This window comes from Mustela putorius, unplaced genomic scaffold (genome assembly GCF_011764305.1).
Source record: "Mustela putorius furo isolate JIRA1106 unplaced genomic scaffold, ASM1176430v1.1 tig00003853_pilon_pilon_pilon, whole genome shotgun sequence".
Classification (NCBI taxonomy): domain Eukaryota; kingdom Metazoa; phylum Chordata; class Mammalia; order Carnivora; family Mustelidae; genus Mustela; species Mustela putorius.
The window spans coordinates 27530846-27552064 of record NW_025422005.1 but is presented as its reverse complement, the minus strand read 5'-3'; the positions used below and the strand labels follow the sequence as shown (position 1 = coordinate 27552064).

At 53.0% G+C, this 21219-nt stretch overlaps 1 protein-coding gene across 3 annotated transcripts in view; it reads left to right on the top strand.

The window, feature by feature from the left end:
* Positions 1-3867: 3867 nt before the first annotated feature.
* The window catches only part of STK40 (serine/threonine kinase 40), a 40602-nt gene continuing 23250 nt past the window's right edge, over positions 3868-21219 (top strand). The window contains exon 1 of one of the 3 annotated variants that reach the window (XM_004740773.3): positions 3868-4203. The gene's annotated coding sequence lies outside the window, so the exon portion shown is untranslated. Of the gene's footprint in view, positions 4204-4427; positions 4636-21219 lie in introns of those variants that run through there. The other 2 variants (XM_045064204.1, XM_004740772.3) reach the window with 2 other exon arrangements.

The following is a 21219-nucleotide window of genomic DNA, read 5'->3' as shown; positions in this document are numbered from 1 at the left end:
GTGGGAAAGGCGGTCTGATCTGGTGCTCATCCCATCACACTAGCATCGCCGAGATGTCCTCATTTCCTTCTGGCCTTTTGTGATCAGCCCACTCAGGCTGCCACCCAGTCACTCCTCCGTGACACACAGACCCTTTCAGGAGTAACCCATACACCTCTCTTGGCATCCAGATTTTTATTCTACTTTTCCCAGGCCATATTAGGCCCAGGAAATTCTTAGGCTCTTGGCTTATTTAGGCCCTGTTTGCCCAAATGCAGCACACAGCTGTTTCTTTGGAGGGTTTTGTTACTGCCTAGCACTCACTCGCCCAGGAAAAGAGCTCAGATCTTGATGCTCCCCAGGCCTGGACACCCGGCTGACCCTCCAGCTCCCAGGCTAAGGAGAAGCTGGTCTAGTCTCAGGGACCAACCCACTACCCCCACCAAGTCTCAGTCTCCCAGATCCCCCTTGCTACACAGTTTTCCAAATTTGTACGTGCACAGAAATTCTTTCCATTCCTCCCCCCGAAGGCTAAGCTTTTGGAATTCAGAAGCTAAAAATGAGCTCTGCATTCTGTTGTATCATTTGTTTCCTGAAGTCACGAAGGCAGAGTAACCTAACTCTCTGCAGAGGGGAAGGAAGGGACAGCAAGGAAAAGATGAAAAACATCTTTCCAAGTGTTATCGCCCTATTGGATTTGGTGTTTTGCTGCTCACTGCCGTGGCCTTTGTTCAAGCCTGAGTATACACCAACATGGGGAGGCCCAGTGGATGACTGAGCCCCCAGAAATTCTCATTGCCCAGGTGGCCTGGTGGGTCCCCATCTTGCCCTGCCCTCCTATAGAGAAGAGTGCAGGGGGTCTCTGTCATTTGGAGGAGGGGACTGCCAGGCTGGACATACAGCCGGAAGTTCACATCTCCCTGGGGGCCACCCAAGTGATGGAGCTCCTTGCCCCCCAACCCCCCGGATCTCAGCTGGATGGGATGTGAAGGAGAACATCTAGCACCCTGAGTTCCAATCTGGCATCCCCAGCTGAAGGGCCCCCCGCCCCAGGGCAAAGTGGGTCCCTTGAGCTCCTGTCAACGTTCCAGAAAGGACCCAGAGAAACAGCACATAGTATGTGAAGGGTGACCAAGCTGGTGTGCTGTTTTGGGCTGAAATTAAACAGAGCGGCGGTCACCCTAGCTTGCTCCCCCAGTCACATGCCCCAGCATCTGTAAAGTGAGGCTTATAATCAATAAAAGGGAAGAAATGACTTGATGTAGGTTGTATGAGAGACAAAATCTTTTTTTTTTTTTTAAGATTATTTATTTATTTATTTGACAGAGATCACAAGTAGACGAGAGGCAGGCATAGAGAGAGGGAAGCAGGCTCCCTGCTGAGCAGAGAGCCTGATGCGGGGCTCCATCCCAGGACCCTGGGATCATGACCTGAGCCGAAGGCAGAGGCTTTAACCCACTGAGCCACCCAGGCGCCCCGAGAGACAAAATCTTACTGAATATGAGGCTTGTGTGGAGGGAAAATTCTGACAGAAGCTTTGACAGCAAGAGGATCAGGAACCACTGATCCATTCCAACTCTGTCATTTTATAGCTGAGGAAACTGAGGCCCAGTTTCTTCAGAGTGAAAGGGAAGGAGGAGGGCTCTTCCCAGGCCCCATGGTGAAGTTAATGGCTGAATGCCAAGATAGTTGTCACAAACAGCTACAATTTGCTGACTTCCAACTGCGGGCCCAGACCTGTGCCAGGGGCGGTGGGAGGGCAGAGCCATAGTCTTTTTGGTCTCCCGGGGTCCCCAGCATCTCAGTGCTCTGTACATAGCAGGCGCACCATAAATCTTCACGGGATGGAAAAATCATCTCCTTTCATCACAACAACAACTGGGAGGTATATCTTAATAGCCTCATGTTACCCATGCACCACCAGGCCCAAAGAGGTTAAGTGACTTGCTCAGGATCTCACAATCAAAGAGCCAGGGAATAACATAGTGAGGATTTGAACTCAAGTCTGTAGGACTCCAGCTCCATGATCTTTTTTTTTTTTTTTTTTTTTTTTTTTTTTAAAGATTTTACTTATTATTTATTTGACAGAGAGAGAAATCACAAGTAGGCGGAGAGTCCGAAGAAAGCAGGCTCCCGCTGAGCAAAGAGCCCGATGCGGGGCTTCCCAGCACTCATGACCTGAGCCGAAGGCAGCGGCTTAATCACACTGAGCCACCCACACCGATGCACCGTTCTGCAAAAACACCGAAAAAAGAAGCCGTGCGTCTGCTCATCTCCGTGGTGGCCCCCACCGGGGTGTGGGGCTGGCACTCGAAACTCTGCCATACCCAGGGCTTGGGACTTGGCCACAAGAAGAAGCCAGAAGCCAGCAGTATGCAGGGTGTGCTGGGTCACAGAAGCCTGAGGAAGCTCCTCAGGGGTGAAGGTTTCTTCCTCTCCTTCTGTGACAGGCAGATCTGCCTATACCTCATCAAGCAAGCAGCAAGCATCTTCGCTGTTGTGACAGGCGTCACTTTGTTATGGCAGTACCGTCTGCTGGTGTGCCCAAAGTTGGAGAGCCAGCAGGCAGCAGGAGCGTGTGTGAGTGTGTGAGTGTGAGTGTGTGAGTGGTGCAGCCAGTTTCCTCATGTTGGTGTCCTGACGACAATTTCTCATTTCCTCTGGCTGGCACCTTTCGTTTTTATTCATTACCTCTTCTCCCTTCTTGTTTCTTCCTCCTCCTCTTCTTTGTTAAAATGCTATATTGTGAGGCAACTGAAAGTCTCTGGGGGTTGGGGATGGTGGTGTCAGCTCCAAGTGACTCATCTAGCTGATAATTAGAGCTCTGGAAAACCCAAAACTCATTCCTGGCAGAGTCAGGGCTTCCGGAATTCCTAGGCTTTTCCCTTTGTCAGAGACAGAAGCTGGGGGCTGTGGCCTGGCTCCTTTGTGCCTGACTTTCAGTCCCCAACTTTACTGAAGTGAGCGTGAGCACTTTTACTGGCCAGGTCCTGCGAGAAGATGTTTCCATCCTCACCCAGTCCTCTCAGTGATCCCATGAAGTGTGATCCCTACTCTAACAGAATGGTAAGGTCAGGGAACCCACACAGAGTCACTCAGCTTGTGAGAGACGCAGCAAGGACTCAAATCTAGTCTTTCTGGAATTTGCCAGACTTGGTTCGAATCACAACCCCTGTCGTTATTAGCTGTATGTCTTGGGAGAGGTTACTTCCCCTCTCAGAGCTCTAGCTGCTGCTGCTTCTGTAAACAGACTCCCAACCCTGATGCCTCTAAAGTGCTTAACACAGCATGTGACACAACAGCAGGGAGCTGTTTTGATTACTGTTGTCACTTAGTCCTGTCAGCCCAGTGGGCACCAGGTGTTCCGAGAGACAAAGAGATGGACACAGAGGAGGCCAGACTCACACCGACTCTCACGTCCTGGTACTGCTTGTGTGGAGATGACACAAATGCACATACAGGGAAGCACCTGGCCACACGCCCCTAGGAAAACCCAGCAGCACACAGAGGCTTGGAGATGTATGCCCACACATGGATACAGAGTGACGCAGGAAACCGCCGGAAAGACACCCGGGAGTTAGACAGTCACATGTGGCCAGCACACTGCCTCACACCTCCGAGACAAAGGATTGGGGCCACAGTCGTTGGTGCCACTGCTACTGAGCCCTTCTAGCTGCTTCTGGATGCCAGAGGAGGGAAGCCAGGCTCTCAGAGGGCCTCCGTGAGTCACCCGCCTGATGCAATCCCTTTAAAGGGCTCATCTGCTGGTGCAAGAAGCTGATTCATGGAGGGCGTGGTTGCTGGAGGAGGAGGAGAAAGGGACCGAAACTGCAGCAGGAGGGACTGAGAGGTTAGATGGTTGGAATTGTTAACAGGACCTCTTCACTGTAAACGTCCCTGGTCAAGGCTCCAGGGATCTTCAGGTTGGAGCGGGGTTTCAAAGGCGAGGGGCGCTGAATGAAATAAACTGTGAGGGCTGAGACAGGAATTCCTGTGATTTCATTGAGTCCAACTGCAGCCGCTCCGCGCACAGAGCTACAGAAACCGAGAAATGGGGATCAAGGAAGAGCCATTTTTCTGACAAATACACTGCAACTGGCCGATCTTCCAACTGCGGGAGACTTCTCCCAACCCGTCAGGGCGAGTGTAGGGCACGCGAGGTCCTGCCGAGTCGGGACGCGGGCGGTGTGAGCGTCCCAGCCTCACCGCAGACGTAGATAAGCGGTAAGTACCGCCCCTATAGTGAGGCAGCCTCCAATCCTGTTACAGGTTTCGGCCCAGACCCCATCCTGAGCCAATCCTCAATCGGATTTCAGCCTCCCGCCTGAAGGCTTCCGCCCATCCTCAAGATGGCGCCCCAACCCCGGGGCCGCGGGGCTGCAGACACAGGAGAGGGGCGGGGTTCGGGGAGAGGGGTGGGTCTGCGGCTCTGGCCCGAGAGGAGGGGGCGGTGCGTCACTTCCGTTGTCAGGTGGCGGCGCCGCAGCCATGGAGGGAGGCGGCGGCGGCGGCGGCGGCTCGGGTGGCTGCGCTGGGAGGCGGCGGTGAGCGGCTCCCACGCTCCCGGCCCGGCCCCGGCCCCCCGGGACGGAGCGCCGAGCAGTCCCGGCTCCGGGCTACGGACTATGGGCGAGCAGCGCTGAGCACCGGGGGAAGGTGAGGGCGGGGGTCCCGGAGCGGGGAGCCAGGTGGGGGCGGTGCGGGTTGGCGGGGCGGGCCTCAGCGGCCGTGGTGGTGGGACCCGGGTGACACCCCGAGGCCGTCCGGGTGCTACAAAAATGGCAACAGCGAACGCCCCCTCCTCTGCTGGGGTCTGCCCTTCCCGAGCGGCGGGGGCGGGGGCTGCTGTGAGCGGGGTACCGGCCGGCAGCGGGGAGCCTCGGTTCGGCCGGAGCTCCGGGAGGTGGGCACTGCCAGCCTTTCTCGGAGTCATTCGGCCAGTAGTGAGGGCACCGGCGTTTGAACTGAGCTAGCCCCAAGAGGCACCCTCTGCCTCTCCATGCTTTCCCCCCCGATCCCGAGAGGGACTTGAAAGTTAGAAGGAGTCCCCAGGGCGGGCCAGCCAGGGCTTCCTCCAGGAGTTCTCACGTCGCAGTTGAGGAAATTTGGGCATCGCAGGAGGCGTTCAGGTGCGGGTCAGAGCTACCTGGTTGCCAGGGCTGCGTTTGGCGGGCCTTTTGCTGGGAGATAGCACGCCGCTGTGGTCAGTGTCACCTGCGGTGCCAGGTCATGCCCGCCCATTCCCACACCACTGGGCCACACCTTCCGGGCTGTGGGTAAGGGCTTTGGGATTTCCGACGCTGCGTTCTCTGCCAACCCCCGCTCCCTAGGTTTGATGCCCGTTTGTTGGCGGAAGGAAGAGATGACAGCTGCCTTTGGTGGCAGGATAGACTTTGCTCTGTTTTAAGTCACGGGAGAAACCGGTTGGCTTTGGTTGGTTTTGAGAGCAGTGGGGAAGAAGGTAGTCACCCTGGGCTGGGCACATTTTCCTCTTGGTTTAGCTTTGCATAAGATAAGGAAGAGCAGAATATGCAGTTGTATGGCCAGAGAATCCTTGTTTGTAAACAGTGCTTGTGAACTGCTTCAGGACTCCTTGTGGGCCTGCTGTGACAGTGGTTTGCCAAGTAGGCCTCATTTATTCATTCATTCCCCACATGACAACAGTGTCTTTGCCTGGAGAAGCAAGGACCCTCTGGTATAATGGTGAAGAGTGGGCTTTGGAGTCAGACTCCCTGAGTTCAGATTCTGGCTCTGCAGCTTTCTAGCTGTGTGACAGTAGGCGAGTGGTATAACCTCTCTGTGCCTCATTGTCCTCATCTTTAAAACAGGGGTGAAAACATAGAGTTGTTGTAAAGATTAAAAAAGTTAACACATGTAGGGGTACCTGGCCGGCTCAGTCAGTAGAGCTTTCAACTCTATTTTTGTTTGTTTGTTTAAGACTGTATTTATTTATTTGAGAGAGAGAGAGAGAACCGGCGTGCACCCCAGTCCAGGGAGAGGAAGATGGAGAAGCAGATTCCCCATTGATCCAGGAGCCCCATTGGGGGGGCTTGATCACAGAACCCTGAGGTCATGGCCTGAGCCAAAAGCAGATGCTTAGTCGACTGAGCCATCCAGGTGCCCTGAGCTTGTGACTCTTGATCTCAAGAGTTGTAAGTTTGAGCCCTACATTGGGTGTAGAGATCACTTAAAAATAAAATCTTAAAAAAAAAAAAAAGAAAGTTAACTCATGTAAAACACACAGAACCATGTCTGTTACATGATACTTGATAACTTATTTCAAGAAGCTGGTGGTCTGGTTAAGGAAGGCTAACCTGTAAACAAATAGTTGAAATAAGGTGTAAAAAGGCTAGTAGCAGCAGGCAGAGAGGGCTGTGGAAGCCCAGCCTGGGTGGGGGAGCGGGTCCTGGGAAGCCTTGGCTGAAGTGATGACAGTGGGGCTGTGTCTAGAAGGATGGGAAGGCTTAGCCAGTGAGCCTGAAAGGATAAGGTGTTCTCCCTAGAGATAAGTACATACATAGTTTGTGTTTTAAATTGAAAGGTGTTTTGTCTTTTTTTTTTTTTTAAGATTTTATTTTTTGACAGAGAGACAGCAAGAGAGGGAACACAAACAGAGGGAGCTGGAGAGGGAGAAGCAGGCTTCCGGCCCAGCAGGGAGCCCAACCCTGGGGACCATGACCTTAGCCGAAGACAGACACTTAACAATGGACCCACCTAGGCACCCCTAAATTGAACGTTTTAATTAATTTATTCATTTAAGTAATCTCTACACCCAGTATGGGGCTGGAACTGAGAACCCCTAGATCAAAGGTCACACATTCCATTGATGGAGCTAGCCAGGCGTCCCTGAGTATATGCATAGTTTATTCCAGAAACCTCAGATTGTGCCATGTGGTGGTGTGAAAGTCAGCATGGTGCAAGGTAAGGCAGTGTAGGTTGACAAGGAAATGCCACGTTAACAGGTTAGGACTTTATGCCAAGGGCAGTGAAAAGGTCTTCAAGAGGAGGAGTGACATGATTGGATCTGTGTTTTAGAATAATCTGCCTGGAGTCAGGCAGTCCCCTCCCAGCAGAGGAGGGGAGAGCCTAAAGGACTAGATTCCTCTCAAGAGGCCACTACAGGCCCCTGACTAGGGAGAGTTGGTGCCCGGATGGAGCTTCTCTGCCGAGAAAGCACTGTGGGCACAGGGTGGCAGGTGTCAAGCTCCCTGCCTTGGTCTGAGCTTCGCCCAGCAAAGAAGTGCCTGGTGCATATGCCCCTCTCTTCCTGGGGTTGCAGGTCACTTGAGCAGCTGGGAAGGTAAGGCTGCCCTCTCAGAAGGCCTGTCGTAGGGGGTGCTGCCCTTGCTCCCCTGTGTCTTTTACATTAGCCCTGGGAAGGCAGCACAGTGTTGTCACTGAGAGCCTGTTTAGGGGGCACCTGGGTGGCTTGGTCGTGAAGCATCTGCTTTCAGCTCAGGTCATGATCCTGGGGTCCTGGGATTGAGTTCCGCATCAGGCTCTCTGCTGAGCGGGAAGCCTGCTTCTCCCTCTTCCTCTCCTGCTTCTTGTGTTCCCTCTTTCGCTGTGTCAAATAAGTAAATTTTCTCTGTCAAATAAATAAATAAAATCTTTTTTTTTTTTTTTCAAAGATTCTATTTATTTATTTGACAGACAGAGATCACAAGTAGGAAGAGAGAGAGAAGGGGAAGCAGGCTCCCCGCTGAGCAGAGAGCCCGATGCGGGGCTCGATCCCAGGACCCTGAGATCATGACCTGAGCCGAAGGCAGAGGCTTCAACCCACTGAGCCACCCAGGTGCCCCTAAATAAATAAAATCTTTAAAAAAAAAAAAGAGCCTCTTTGGCTCTGCAGTAAGACAGATCTCAGTTCCAGTTCCAGTCCCAGCCCTGCTGGTCACTAGAAGTAACTTTTTCTCTCCATGCCCAGCTTTGTCATCCTTAAAGTGGGGACAGCAAGGCCCCTCCCTAGGAGGGCTGTTGTGAGGATTAAGATGTTGTGGGTTGAGCATTTAGCACACATGGAGTGAGAAACACTTGGTAAGTGTTATTACAGACCGGAGGAAAGAACTTCCAAGAAAGAGTTGAACTGCGCCTCATGGCACTGTCAGAAGTGTCTTGAGGGATCACAAGATCACAGGATTTTATTGTATTCTTCTGAAAAGAAAATCTGTGGGGAGTTTACCCAGTCTGTATGGGAGCCCTGCAGATGATTCAGCTCAGCTCTTTGAAAGAACCAATTTTTTTAAAATAGAAGGAGTGCTGAGGGAAAAAAAAAAATACCATGTTTTAAAGTATTCACGAGAAAAAAGGTATCTAGAGTTTCTTCTGTGTGTGTCCCTCTTAGTGACCCTGGTCTGGTATCTGAGTTAGTTTCCTTAAGAAGCATCACACACATTGATGTGTGGAGGGGCTCCAAATGCAGAGCCCCAGTTGCACACGCGTGAGCCCCCGTATGTGGTGAAAGGCGGATAGAGAGGCAGTCCCTGGCCTGGAGGAACTTGCGGTCCAGCAGGGATGAGGCAGGCTCCTAACCAATTAACATTTGCATGGTTTGGCAAGTCTAACAGCAGTCTGTGCGGCGTGTGGTGGGAACCAAGAGGAAGGAGCAGTTCCACTGGGGGAGAAGGAGGAGATTGGGGAGAACATTGGAGAGCCCTTAGAACTTAACTGGCTCCCAAAGGGTGAGGAGAGTTTTCCGAGGGCTCACAGGGCACCCCGGGCAAGGGAGCAGCGTGGCACGGGCTGGGATGCGTGCTGGTGTGGGTGCGACTTTAGAAACCACAGAGGCTCTGGCACAGGGCTCTGCAATGTGTTGGGAGAGGTCAGCGCCAGTCCAAGATGCTTGAACTTCTTATTCTCTTGCAGTGGGATGCTTTGTTTTAAGTGGGGAAGCACTGTTAGACCTACATCTTCCCCAGCCAGAGCCGTCTAGCTGCAGGGGGAGAGTGGACTGGGGAGAGAGCGAGTCTGGAGTCCTCTAGGAGTCTGCTCCAAGGCTTAGAGCAAGGGCTCGTGAGGGCCTGCATCAGGCCGAGGTGGTTGGGTTGGAGAGGGCGGGTGCTCTTTGGGGAGAAGTTGGTCAGACTCTGGAAATGTTTGGAAGTGATAGTTGAGGGAGAAGCAGCAGTGACAGGGGATGAGAAGGTTCCTGGTTTGGGTGACAGAGTGAATGATAGCACAGAGATAGGGAGGCTTGACAAGACAGTGGCTGGTGAAACCCACCAGCTCCATTCAGTAAGACCTGAGAGCATCTCACCAGCGAGGATCAGTTACAGTCTGTGGCACCCTTTCCAGCTTCAGTCCAGGCATCCTTCTGGTTGTTCCTGAGTCAGCGCCTGGGGGAAAGGCAGCTTCCCTCCCTTCACCTTTCCTCTGCCCAGATTTGCCCAGGGAGCTGACCTTGTACAGCGTTTCAGAAACTCAGCTGGCTGAGTGTGCAAAACTCCTGTGATTTCTCCAGCCTTTGGATGGCCTCACAGAGCAGCTCTTCTCCATGCTGCTTGAGCTGATGGGGTCCTGGACAGCACCCTCCAGTACTCCCTGGAGATCTTATCCGGAAAGAGAATTTGCGATTGGATTTACTTCCTAGGCTGGATTAGCAGATTTCTGTCCCTCTTCTCTAGAAGGAGAGGTCTGCCAGAGGCCACTGGGACTCAGAGCCACCAGAGAGGTGAGAAGGAGTTGCCCATGCACTTGTTCCCCTGAGCTCAACAGGAGTGCAGAGCTAGACCAGAATCTTATTGTGATTGGTGAGGGTGCGCGCAGGAGACAGACAAGCCCTTTGGTACTGGGGAGATTTTCAAGGATTTGTCCTTGGGTTTGTGGGGTCAAGAAGGTGGAAGAGAAAATGGCCTGAAATCAGAGCACATCTTCCTCCTCCGCCTGCTCAGATGAGACTGGGGACTTGCAGGTGACCCAGGGCCCACAGCCATGTTGCACATCCTCTCAGGCTCTGTCATCAAGATCTGGGATGGTCGTGCCTGCTCCAGGTTACTTACTGCCTTAGCAGTGCTTCTATTCTGGCTCATGGGTGCTTGGGTCAGTTTTCATGATGAGTGTGTCTAACTTATTCAGCAGGCTCTGTGCTGATGACCTTAGGTGATTCTCTCTGTCATTTGCTCTCCAGACAGAGCTGTAGTGACCATCAGATGATTTTGCTCATCTTAGGGATCTGCCGGAATCTGCAGGACTCTAGAAGAGAGGTTGCTGCTTCAAACAGTACCTTTTATTATTATTATTTTTTTTTTTTTAAAGAACTTCTAAGCTCCCTTTTCATAAACTGGAGCAGCCTGATTTGGGTCCAGCAAGCAAAGATATTCTTTGGAGTTGAGGTGCCCCTTCCTGCGGGGGCACTGAGGACTCCTCCCCCTGAAGAGACTACAGCCACATGGTGGTCATCCTCTTCTGATTCATGGCGGTCTACATGGGGAGTGAGTTCAGGCTCCCCAGAGCTTACACAGCGCAGTAATACACAGGCCTGACGATTTAAAAGAAACTCTAGTTGTTGGAAAGCCCCAGAGAAAACTGAGAAGGGCTCTTGTTATTCATAACAAAGCTGTCCCCTCTGAATATGTTTACAGACTGTCACCTACTTGGCAAAAGAGACAGAAAATGTTTAACTTTAAAAAGTCTGTGACCCAAGCATCCGGGAGGAAGACAAAGGGGCACAGACACTGTAGTGGGAATTGGCGAGAAGAGGGCTGGTGTGCCTGTCGTTTGTCTTTAGGTTTGGGCCAGAGCTAGTTTGAGGTTTGATGAGGGGACAACAGGTACTTCTAGAGATAAGCTTGCTTCCTTGGGAGACCTTAGGACTGGCTAGCCCCAAATTCCGTGGAGCTTTTGGAACCCCGTTTCTGGCTTCTGCCAGCTCTAGAGAACAACGATCCTGCTCCTTTCTGCAGTCGGGGTGGGTTCCTGGAGGTGCTGCATTTGGCGGGAGTTCTCCAGGATGCATTCTCTTCGGACTGCTCTCCCAGCGCGGTCCCTTCTGAAGGAAGAGGAAGGAAGCTAGCCAGAAAAGGGAGATTACCACCACTTTGCTAAGTACTCCTCAGTACATAGTACATATTTCTCAGAATCTAAGGAAGGAGGGGTGCCTCTGTTTTATAGAGGAGAACCGCAGGCCCAGAAGGGCTAAGTAACTGGTCTACTGTTTCACAGCTGGTAGGAGCAGAGCCAGACTTCCGGCCTACACTTGGGTGACTCTAGGTCCCATGCCAGGCCATTCAGCCTGGGCCAGCTCTGGCCCTAGGGAGTCCAGCCCACACGGAATCTTGGAATCAGGGAGTTGTAGGAAGGGTCTTTGACAAAGCTGAAGCAGTCCCTTCTTTGCCAGAAGATTGGAACTGCTCCTTCCTGCAGGTAGGTCCCTCCCTTTCCTGGCCTGTGGGGAGTAGGTAAGGAGACTTGCAGCCGTATTACCTAGAAGTTAAAGGCCTAGGCTCAGATCAGACCTGGCTTCAAAACCCAGTTCTGCCACTCACCAGTTGAGTGACCTTGAGCGAGTCACTGCCTGTCTTCAGCCTCATCTCCTCCTCTGTAAAATGGACACTTTGCTCCTTGCTCCTAAGGTAGTAATGAGGATTACACGCGAGCTGCTACTGTCTGTCACAGGTTCAGCCTAGTGCCTGGCCTGCAGCCAGGATGCAGGGCCAGCTCTGGTGAGGTCCGGGTCAGCTCTTTGCTAGCGGGTCTGGGAGTGGTCCAAAAGAGGTGTCCTGAGGCAGCTCCCAGGTCTCCAGTCTGAACATTTTGGTGGTCCTCCCAGCCTGGATGGATACTAGCTGGCAAGCAGGAAGTTCCTTATGTGCATGTGTGCAAGCTGCCTGAGGGAGCTTCAGTGTACCAGGAGTGCTTTTGTCCCTTCCACCCGAGCCTCCTGATGCGGCCTCGCAGTGGCGCCCAGGCTGGTGCATTCTGGACACTCCCGCTTCCCCCCGTGGCCCATGCTGTCCTCCCTCAAGTGTGCCTTCCCTGAGGTCCGGCCTGCCTTGAGCCCGTTACTCCTCTTAACAATTCTAATGGGTTAAAAAATTTTTAGATTAAAAAAATGTATTGTTATAATAGTGTATGGTAACATCGTTAAGCAGTATGGAAGAATATAAAATAAAACTCTCTCTCCCCTCCTTGGGCCCCTCGTCCTGCTTGGAGGTACCCACTTCGTGTTTCTTCTAGAAATTTCCTGTGCATATTCAAGTGTGTGTATAATCTTTTTTTCTTTACGCAGATGGGATCATATCATATACAAATAGTACCGGTTTGTTGTCTGGGTTTTTTTTTTAAACATAATATACCATAGATATCTTTATCTGCAGGTGTGGACCTAGTCTTATAGGCTGCATATAGTTTCCATGGACTGGAATGGAATGTAGTGAACCATTCCTTTCTTGGTGGACATGTAGAGTGCTTCCTGTCTGGATATCCGTGTGCATGCGTATTTTGGTTTTTGTGGTTTCATCTTTTGTGTTTTTTTTTGCAGCTACACATGGTTCTACAGGAACCTTCATTGGGCACATTTATCTTTGTGAACTTGCATGGGTATATGTGTAGGATAAATCCCTAGAACTGAAAGGCTGGGCCTGAGGTGTGCTTTGTTGTTGTTGTTGTTGTTGTTGTTGTTTACTTTGTTGGCTGTGGTTTCAACACATACTTTCTGCGTACCTCCCAAGCCTGGGCAGGGGATTCTGAGGTGGCCAAGGCGTGGGCCTTGCTCATAGGAGCTCCCCCTCCCAAGAGACAAACAGGCAATGAGCATGTTCTCACCATTGCGAGAACACAGTGAGTGAGAACACATTGTGAGAACCATGGAGTGTCAGTGGTAGCTCGTGGACCTCAGCACTGGCCCTGGCTAGCCTCTCGGTGGCTCAGAACAGGTGAGAATCTCACGGAGGCCCGCCGTCTGAATGGCTCACTGAGGGGCACTCCGATGGCCCCTCCTGCCGGAGCCTGTGCCATCCTGCCCCTCTGAGCTGCCACAGCCAGCAGCATTCATGAACTGTATTATTCATTGTGAAAGTTGTGAAATTTAATTGGATTTAATTTTTGATGGAGGCAGTTAAGGCAGTTTGCTGACCCCAGTCCAAATTGCCTCTCTTACAGGATGATGGCATAGTGATTTTTGCTGTTAAAAACAGTATAAAGAGAGGGGCACCCAGGTGGCTCAGTCAGTTGAACATCCAGCTCTTGAGTTTGGCTCAGGGTGTGATTTCAGGGTCATGAGATGGAGCCCTGAGCTGGCTCTGTGCTGGGCATGGAGCCTGCTTAACATTCTGCCCTCTCCTGCCCCACACACCACCCCCCCACCAAAAGCAGCAACAACAACAACAGTATAAAGACTGAAAGTCACTTGTACCTGGGCCTGGCCCAGGCTTTCCCCGTCTGTTGCTCTGGAAATCTGGGGTGGAAGGAAGGAACCGGAACATTTGTCTGGCACCTCTCCCACACAGTCCTCAGGGAGCCCTGTCTGTGCAGGGGAGGCGCCATCCCTCTCCTCTAGGTGAGCCAGGGGTGGGCTGAGAAGCGGATTCAGCTTGCACCGCGGACACGAAGGTGGCTCGCAGACTCAGCCAGCCTTTCTTCAGTCACTTGCTCTTTTCTCCTTGCGTGATCTGGGCCATTGTGGGTGGCAAGAACCCAAACTCCACGTGGGACTCTGTGGCAGGCCTGGTTCCCTGGCTGAGTCACCGCACAAGGCAGTCACTGATGGCTTGAGCTGCGAATGGGTCCCCTTAGTAGCAGGGCAGGCTGGCAGGAGAGGGGAGGGCTGTCAGTGACCTGGTCTGGCCTCACTGCCCAAGGCAGAAGCCCCCCCCCACAGAGCCAGGGGGCCCCCAGGAACGTCTCCCAGGCCTGGCTCCTCTGGATGGGAGATACCAGAGCAGCACAGCCCCAGAAAGAGCTACTAAGTCTGTCCCTTCCTCCTCCGACACCCACACACAGTGACGGATTATTTGTTGTCACATCAGCTGCTTCCGGAGGCCCTTGGGAGGGACGAGCTGGTGGCAGGACTGGCACAGCTGTTCTCAGAGTGGTGCCGGTGAGGCCCTCTGCCCCGTCTGCAGGGACTGGTCTCCTCTCCTTATGTCTTTTTCCCCGAGGGGCCCAAGGGGCGCACGGGTCCACCTCTGTGTACACAGACTCGGAGCCCTTTCTCCCAGAGTCACTCGGGAACATATCCTTCTGCCCGGGAGCCTTTTGCCTCCAGACTCTCTGCCCCCGGCCCCCATGGAGGCCACAGAGGAGCCCAGTGGGGACTTCCTTGAGGCAGTGGGACCAAGAGGGACATCTCTGATTACGTAATCTCCTTGTATGTGACTCTGGCCTCCTAAAGGACATGGGAGCCGAACTGCGGACACTAGGCCTGCTGTGAGCAGGGGGTCTTTGGGCCCTTGCCTGTGCTGGCCACACTGGAGTCCTGCCGGGGAAAGGTGGCCACAGAGGATGGGTCTGGTGCGGATGTGCTGAGGGGGAGCAGGCTGGGCACAGGGCCCTCGCTCTGGCCGCCCCTCCCACTTCCCACTGGGCTGAGTCACTTCCTCTCTGGCCGCTGCAGGTACTCTCCCACATGCTGGAGAGCAGGGGGGTGGGTTCACCCTGGGCCACGAGAGGGAGCTGAGAGGGAGCTGGGCTTGCCTTAGAAGCAGCCAGTTCACTGGGTACCCCCGAGGCATTAAAGCACGACGTTTAGGGAATGATGTGATGTTACGGATTCTTGACAAATTGGAGCTATACATAGCCTGCATTTTAAAAATGAGCAAAATCATCACACTGTTTTGGAACAGTGAAGATGACAGCACATGCATGAATCTTTGTCATCAGGGAGTCCTGGCTGAAGCCAAGGGATTACTAATCTGCCTCCCATCCCCCCAGCTCCATCCTGAGCTCAGAAGCAAATGGCTTCCAGTGGGTTCCGGAGAGGTTCCTTATAGCCTTCTGTGCCTACTTCCTGTCCTCAAAGGAAAAGCTGACAAACAGAGCCCCCCCCCCCTTCCCTCCACCTAGCAGGAGGGGAAGAGATCAGGCCTCAGGCAGCCTCCTGTGGGCCTGGTAAACTGGCCAGGGTCTCTAGGCTCCCCTCTCACAGAGGGGTAGGTGATTAGTTCAGGAAAACAAAGCAAGTGAGTGACAGAAGCTGGAATTTGAATCTGGATCTACCGGACCTCAAAATCCATCTTGCTCTCCCAACTAGCATTTGGGTCACTGGTCTACAATTTGAAACACAAAGAATTCCTCTTGTTTCCCTGAGTTGACTTTGTGGTTGGAGAGCAGGTTGGAAGTTGGGAGCATTGGTAAACATCTACATGTGAGTTTTGGGATGCGGTAGGGGTGGCTCCCAGAGTGGTTGGGTCGTGGAGGGGTGGGGGACACATACTTGTTGGCTGGTAGAAGGATATCTCAGTAACCCTCAGCTTGGCCCCTCTCTCCAGAGAGACCTGCTTGGGGGCCCAAAACACCTCCTTCTCCAGGGACAAGCTCAGCCCCTCTCTCCCTGCTTGCCTGCAGCTTTCTGGCTGGCAGCTCCCCAATTCCAGGAGAACAATTGCTAATAAGGAAGCCCTGAGGGCACTGTCCTCTCTGTGCTTGCCACTCCTAGGCCCGCAGCCATCATCAGGTGGGAAAGGACCAGTGGAGGAAGAAAGAATATGGGATTCAGAGCTGGAAAACCTGTGTCCACATCTCTCCTCTTTGAGCAAGCAGTCTGGTAACTTTAGGCAGGTCTCGGGATCTCTGAGTCTCCATTTCTTTTTCTAGACAATGCTGGGTTTGGTGGTAGTGGTACGGGGCGGGAGCATGAGTCAGTTACAGTCATGTATTGGAAGGTGCTTTGTAAACTACAGAGCTGTGTGCAAAAGTTAGTTGTTGGGAGAGTTCATGGGCTATGGGCCTCCCACGTGGGCTCTGAGTCCAAAATTCACCATCCAGGAAGGAGCCTGGGGAAGTTTCGAGGGAATTGTCAGACCTCGAGTGTGGAGGGGTCTGTCTACCAAGCAGAGCCACATGTCTTAGTCGGGTCATCTGCTCAGATTTCACACTGCTCACCTCAAGCCTTGGTGTTTCTTTCCAGGTGTAGTCAGATAAAATGCAGACTTGAGCCCAGGTTCTCTTCTCTGGGGGTAGCAAGAGTGCTAGGAATCTTTCTGATCCGTAGAAGGACTTTCGCACTACGAGCCTAGAGTGACCCAGGGGACCGATCACTGGTGTTAGGGGCAGCCCACGCCGTCATTCACGTGTGCCCACATCTCGCTGCGGGAGAGCAGATCTTTTTGCTGGCTTCAGCCGAAAGGGGGCTAGTGTGTCCCTTTGCCAGTGAGAGGTTGGGCCCAAGCCTCAGGCATGCTATGAATGAATTCACTCCTCAGTGGGGGCCGCTCTGTGGCAACAGACACTGGCTAAGCACACCACCCGGCCAGCAGCCAGCCTGGCACCCTCCCTGCCCCAGGCATCCAAGCATTTCTGACATAGGACTTTGCCTGGACAAATGGTTCCCGGCAGCCTTGCAGCCCAGTTCCGTATAGCTGCGATCTGATCCCGGATTCTGTCTCCTGCCATGAGCCGGTGGACCAACCGTCCGTACTGCTGGGCCCCACTCTGGCCCGAGCCTCCAGCTGGGTGGTCTCTGTCCCCTGCCCCATTGTGGCTTCTTATGCATTCTGGGTGCATAACAAACAGATCTACACTCCGTTTTCTCATTCAGCAGTGTGCCAGGCCCTGGACACTGTGCAGGGAAGCAGCAATGAATGGGAGTTGCTCCCTCAGTGGTGGGGGGAGTCAGATAAATCAGTGGTTACAGGACAGTGGGAGGGAACAGAGGCAGAGGTATGCTCAGATGCTCTGGCAGCTGGAGGAGGAAAGGACTTGCTGCAGTGAGACCGAGGGAGAAGGATGAGCCAACCCGGGAGAGGAGGGCAGGGCAAGGGTGTACACAGCACACTCAGGGAATTGTGAGTCATTAGGTGCGGCTGGATTTAGGGGGCCTCCTAAGGCAGTGAGGCTGGACAGGTAGCCTCTGGCCAGGCTCTGGCCAGGCTCACCGAGGAGTTGGGGTTTCCTCCTGAAGACCAGAAGGATATCAGAGGACCCCCTCGGCGGAGATGGATAGAAACACTGCAGGCCCAGGTCCCAGAGCAGAGGAGAAAGTGCAAGGTGCTTGAATCTGTTACTCAAGGCCCCCGTTACAAAGGTAGCTGAGGCGGGTCTTCTATGGAGTCTTTCCTGCATCCTTCCTGATGGGCCACCTAGAGCAGCATCCCGCTTGCCTTGCACCTGAGGCAGGGAGGAACCCTTTGAAGATGTGCTACAGAAAGATGCCACCAGGTGGCAGACCTGGAGATGGCGCAAAGGCCTCTTTCTTCCCTTTTAGCACCATGTTTGCAGGGGCTGAAGGTGGGGGGCATTTGAGACGCAGCTCTGCAGCTCTGGCTCCTGCCAGCCCGCCTCTGCCCAACAAGGATGAGATCCCCTGTCCTGCCACTGTGGACTGTGCCCGCACAAGGAGTCCCTTTGAATCTGTGAATCTGGACAGCACATTCCTGCAGGGCTTTGGGAGCTTCAGCAGCTTCAGCAGCTCGCTCTTTCTCCTGTCTCTGACCTCAGAGTCAGTTGCAGGCCTCGTGACCTTCACCCCAAACTCTTCAGCGACTCTCACCCAAGAAGGACGTTCTCCCATGTAACCACAGTGCACTTTTCAAATTCAGGAAACTTAACATCCACACAGTCCGTATTCCGATTTTGTCAGTTGCCCAGCCATATCCTTTATGCCTGCCCCCCACCCCCCAGGATCACTCACTGCATTTACTTGTCTTGTGTCTTTAGGCTCCGTTAAGCTAGACTGGCTCCACAGTCAGTGTTTTGTTTTATTTATTTATTTATTTTTAAGATTTTATTTATTAGAGGGCAACTCCCTCGGGTCCCCTCCCTCCCTGGAAGCTTTGTACTATCACTTTGCTATACCTAATAAACCTTGCTTTGCTGCCCACCAAAAAAAAAAAAAAAAGGAAAAAAAGAGGATTTTATTTATTTTATTTATTTGAGAGAGAGAGTGTGTGTGTCAATGAGCACGAGCAGGGGGAGGGGTAGAGGGATAAGCAGACCCCCCCCCTCTCTGAGCAGGGAGCCCGACAAGGAGCTCTCAACAAGGGGCTCTCTGTTCCAGGACCCCGGGATCATGACCTGAGCTGAAGGCAGAGGCTCAACCCACTGAGCCACCCAGGTGCCCCGGTCATTGTGTTTTTGAAGCCTATTGGCCTGTTTTCGTTGAATGTCCCTCAGTTTGGGTTCATCTCATGATCACATTAAGGCTATACATTTGGGGCAAAATAACAACCGAAAGTTGACGTTGTATCAGGAGTAATACGATGTCAGTTCTGTTATTAGTGATACTAACTTTGATCCCTCGGTTAAGAGTCACAGCTTGCTTTGTTTAAAAAATTGAGGTATATATACACACAGTTTCACAGATCCTTTAATTATCTAGTTCAGTCATTTTGACAAATGCACATCCTGGACTAGAGGCACTAGGTCTTAATTCCAGACCCCTGGACAGTCCCTTACTGTGCCCTGGGTTGATGACTGCCCAGAGCAAGAGCACAAGCTGCTGTGGGCCTCTGCACTCCAACTGCTGCCCGGCACCTCTCCCCTCCTCAGGAGCTCGTCTAGTGCCCCTACCGCCACTTCCCCCGGCCAGCAGCCCAGTGGCAGGTTCAGGGTCTCTTAAGCCTTGCCTCCGGATACCCTCTTTCTTCTGCCTCTACCCATCCCCTCCCCCTAGTCAGTGCCTATTAACAACCCCTTTCTCTTCTGGGCATGAGAAATACAGAGCTAGGTGTTTAAGCTAATGACAGCGCATGCTACTGAATGCTGCAGTATAGAGGCAGACACTATGCTGGACCTCTTTTTTTTTTTTTTTTTAAGATTTTATTTATTTATTTGACAGAGATCACAAGTAGGCAGAGAGGGGGGGGGAAGCAGGCTCCCCGCTAAGCAGAGAGCCCGATGCTGGGCTCCATCCCAGGACCCTGAGATCATGACCTGAGCCAAAAGCAGAGGCTTAACCCACTGAGCTGCCCAGGTGCCCCTCTGCTGAACCTTTTGCATGGGTTGTCTTACTGAATCCTTAGCTCAACCTCCTAAGGTAGGTGTTGTGCTCTGTGTTTTGTAGATGCTGACTAAGTAACTAGCTGGGGTTTGAACCAGGATTGACTCACCCCAGAACGCTAGCTCTGACTCAGAGGTTCCCAGCCGCTGTGGGTTATGTGGATGGAGATGGGATCCCTTCAGCCTGCGGGTGACTGGGCCAGGCACAAGACGGCGGGGGTCCTGTGTTCTTTTACCCCAAAGTGTCATAGACATGGTTCTGTCCGTGTTGTGCTGTGAAGAAGCCCGAGACCCATTGCTCTAACCATGTTACTGTGTCCTCTCTGCTCCCTCCCTCCTGGGGTGGGGTGTGAGTCTAGACACCCAGACCTTTAACGCGTGTGCGGCCAATGGGATTGAGGCCAGGGATGGGTGGGAGCTCTGTGCCCCCTTTTATGCACTGTGTGAGCCAAACAGAGCTGCAGGGTCCCTGCCTGCAGTATACAGTGCCAGAGGTGAAGTCCAGAAGAGAGAGGTCTGCACAGCTCAAGGACTTTTTGTTTGTTTGGTTTGGTTTGTTCTGGCAGAGCCAGAAGACATGGGAGTGGGGCTGCTGGCAGGGACTGCTTGGATCTTGACACCGTCCTCTCAGCCTGACCCTGCAGTGTAGACACAGCCCTTTGGCTCCTGGCAGGCATGGGAGGCTCCTGACATGTTATGGCTACCAGCCGCCATTGTCATCATACATCCAGACCCATGGCAAATGACGCACTGGGCCAGGGTCTGCTGCCCGCTCCTTGCAGAGACTGACCTTGCCCTCTGCCTTCACTGGTTTGGTGTGCAGGGTCACCCATCTCTCCAGGAACCCAGAGGTTGCAGCAGGAAGCCCAGGCAGTGTTGAGTGCAGAACTTTCCATGCAGTGGGCGGGCTCCATCGCTGCCCTCATACTTGTGGGGGACGGGGGGCTCGCTCCGTCTCTGTGCACGTGTGCATGTCGCTGCCTGGGGCGTCTGTGAACCTTCATTGTGGGGGGGGATACTTCTGGGTGTGAGTGATGGTCCCCTCTTGGTCTGGCCGGGCTTCAGTGGCTTTGTAGTGGGTAGAAGTGAAGAAAGGCTGAGCTGGGGGGCCCTCGGCACCATCTCTTTGCAACCCACCTCCTTTTGTGGTTGATGGGATGTCCACCCCGTTGAACCACATCCTGCCATAGAGGGTCCAGCCTGGCCCTACCCTGCCTGGCTGTCCTGGACACTGTCACACTGCACCCCTGGATTTTGCCTCAGGGACTTAAAACCTTATGTATCGCTAATGGCCCAGCCTTCATTGCCTTGTGGGAGAGTTGGGCTCCTATCACCCAGCCCCTTAGGAGTACAGTGACCTTAACCCCAAATTGACAGGATAGAGCAGGCATCCTCCTCCTCTGGACATAGCATGGTGGCTGTCATAGAGCTTCGGCCTTCCAGCACTGAGGCCCTTGACTCACTCCCCAGGCGGGGCCAAGCAAGTGAGCTCCCATCTTTTAGGATTGAGGCGCACAGGCAGATGGGGGAAGCCAGGTTGATTCTCTTTCAGTGCCTGTCTCCCGGCTTCCTCCCTACCCCCCACTGTTGCCTCACTTTGCTTCCCTGAGGGCAGGGAACCTGAGGGCAGGTGCTGAGGGAACTGGTGCTAACTTAGGAGGGTAGCACTTTTAAAGTTGACAGATTTAGGGCGCCTGGGTGGCTCAGTGGGTTAAGCCGCTGCCTTCGGCTCAGGTCATGATCTCAGGTCCTGGGATCGAGTCCCACATAGGGCTCTCTGCTCGGCAGGGAGCCTGCTTCCTCCTCTCTCTCTGCCTGCCTCTCTGCCTACTTGTGATCTCTCTCTGTCAAATAAATAAAATAAAAAATCTTTAAAAAAAAAATAATAATAAATAAATAAATAAATAAATAAATAAAGTTGACAGATTTAAAGCTCTAGAGACTTCTAAGCCAGGACAGCAGCAGGCCCAGGAAACACCCAGGCAAATGGCTATCCCTTAGCCAGACTGGGCCCGGGCCCTTCACTCCAGCCTAAAGACCAGTGTCTCTGGAGGGACCTGGCCCCAAGTCCTTTTAGACCAAGGCAGCCACACCTTCCACCTCAGAGATCTCACTGTGAAGCTGGGATCCCTTAAAGCAGCATCTCCC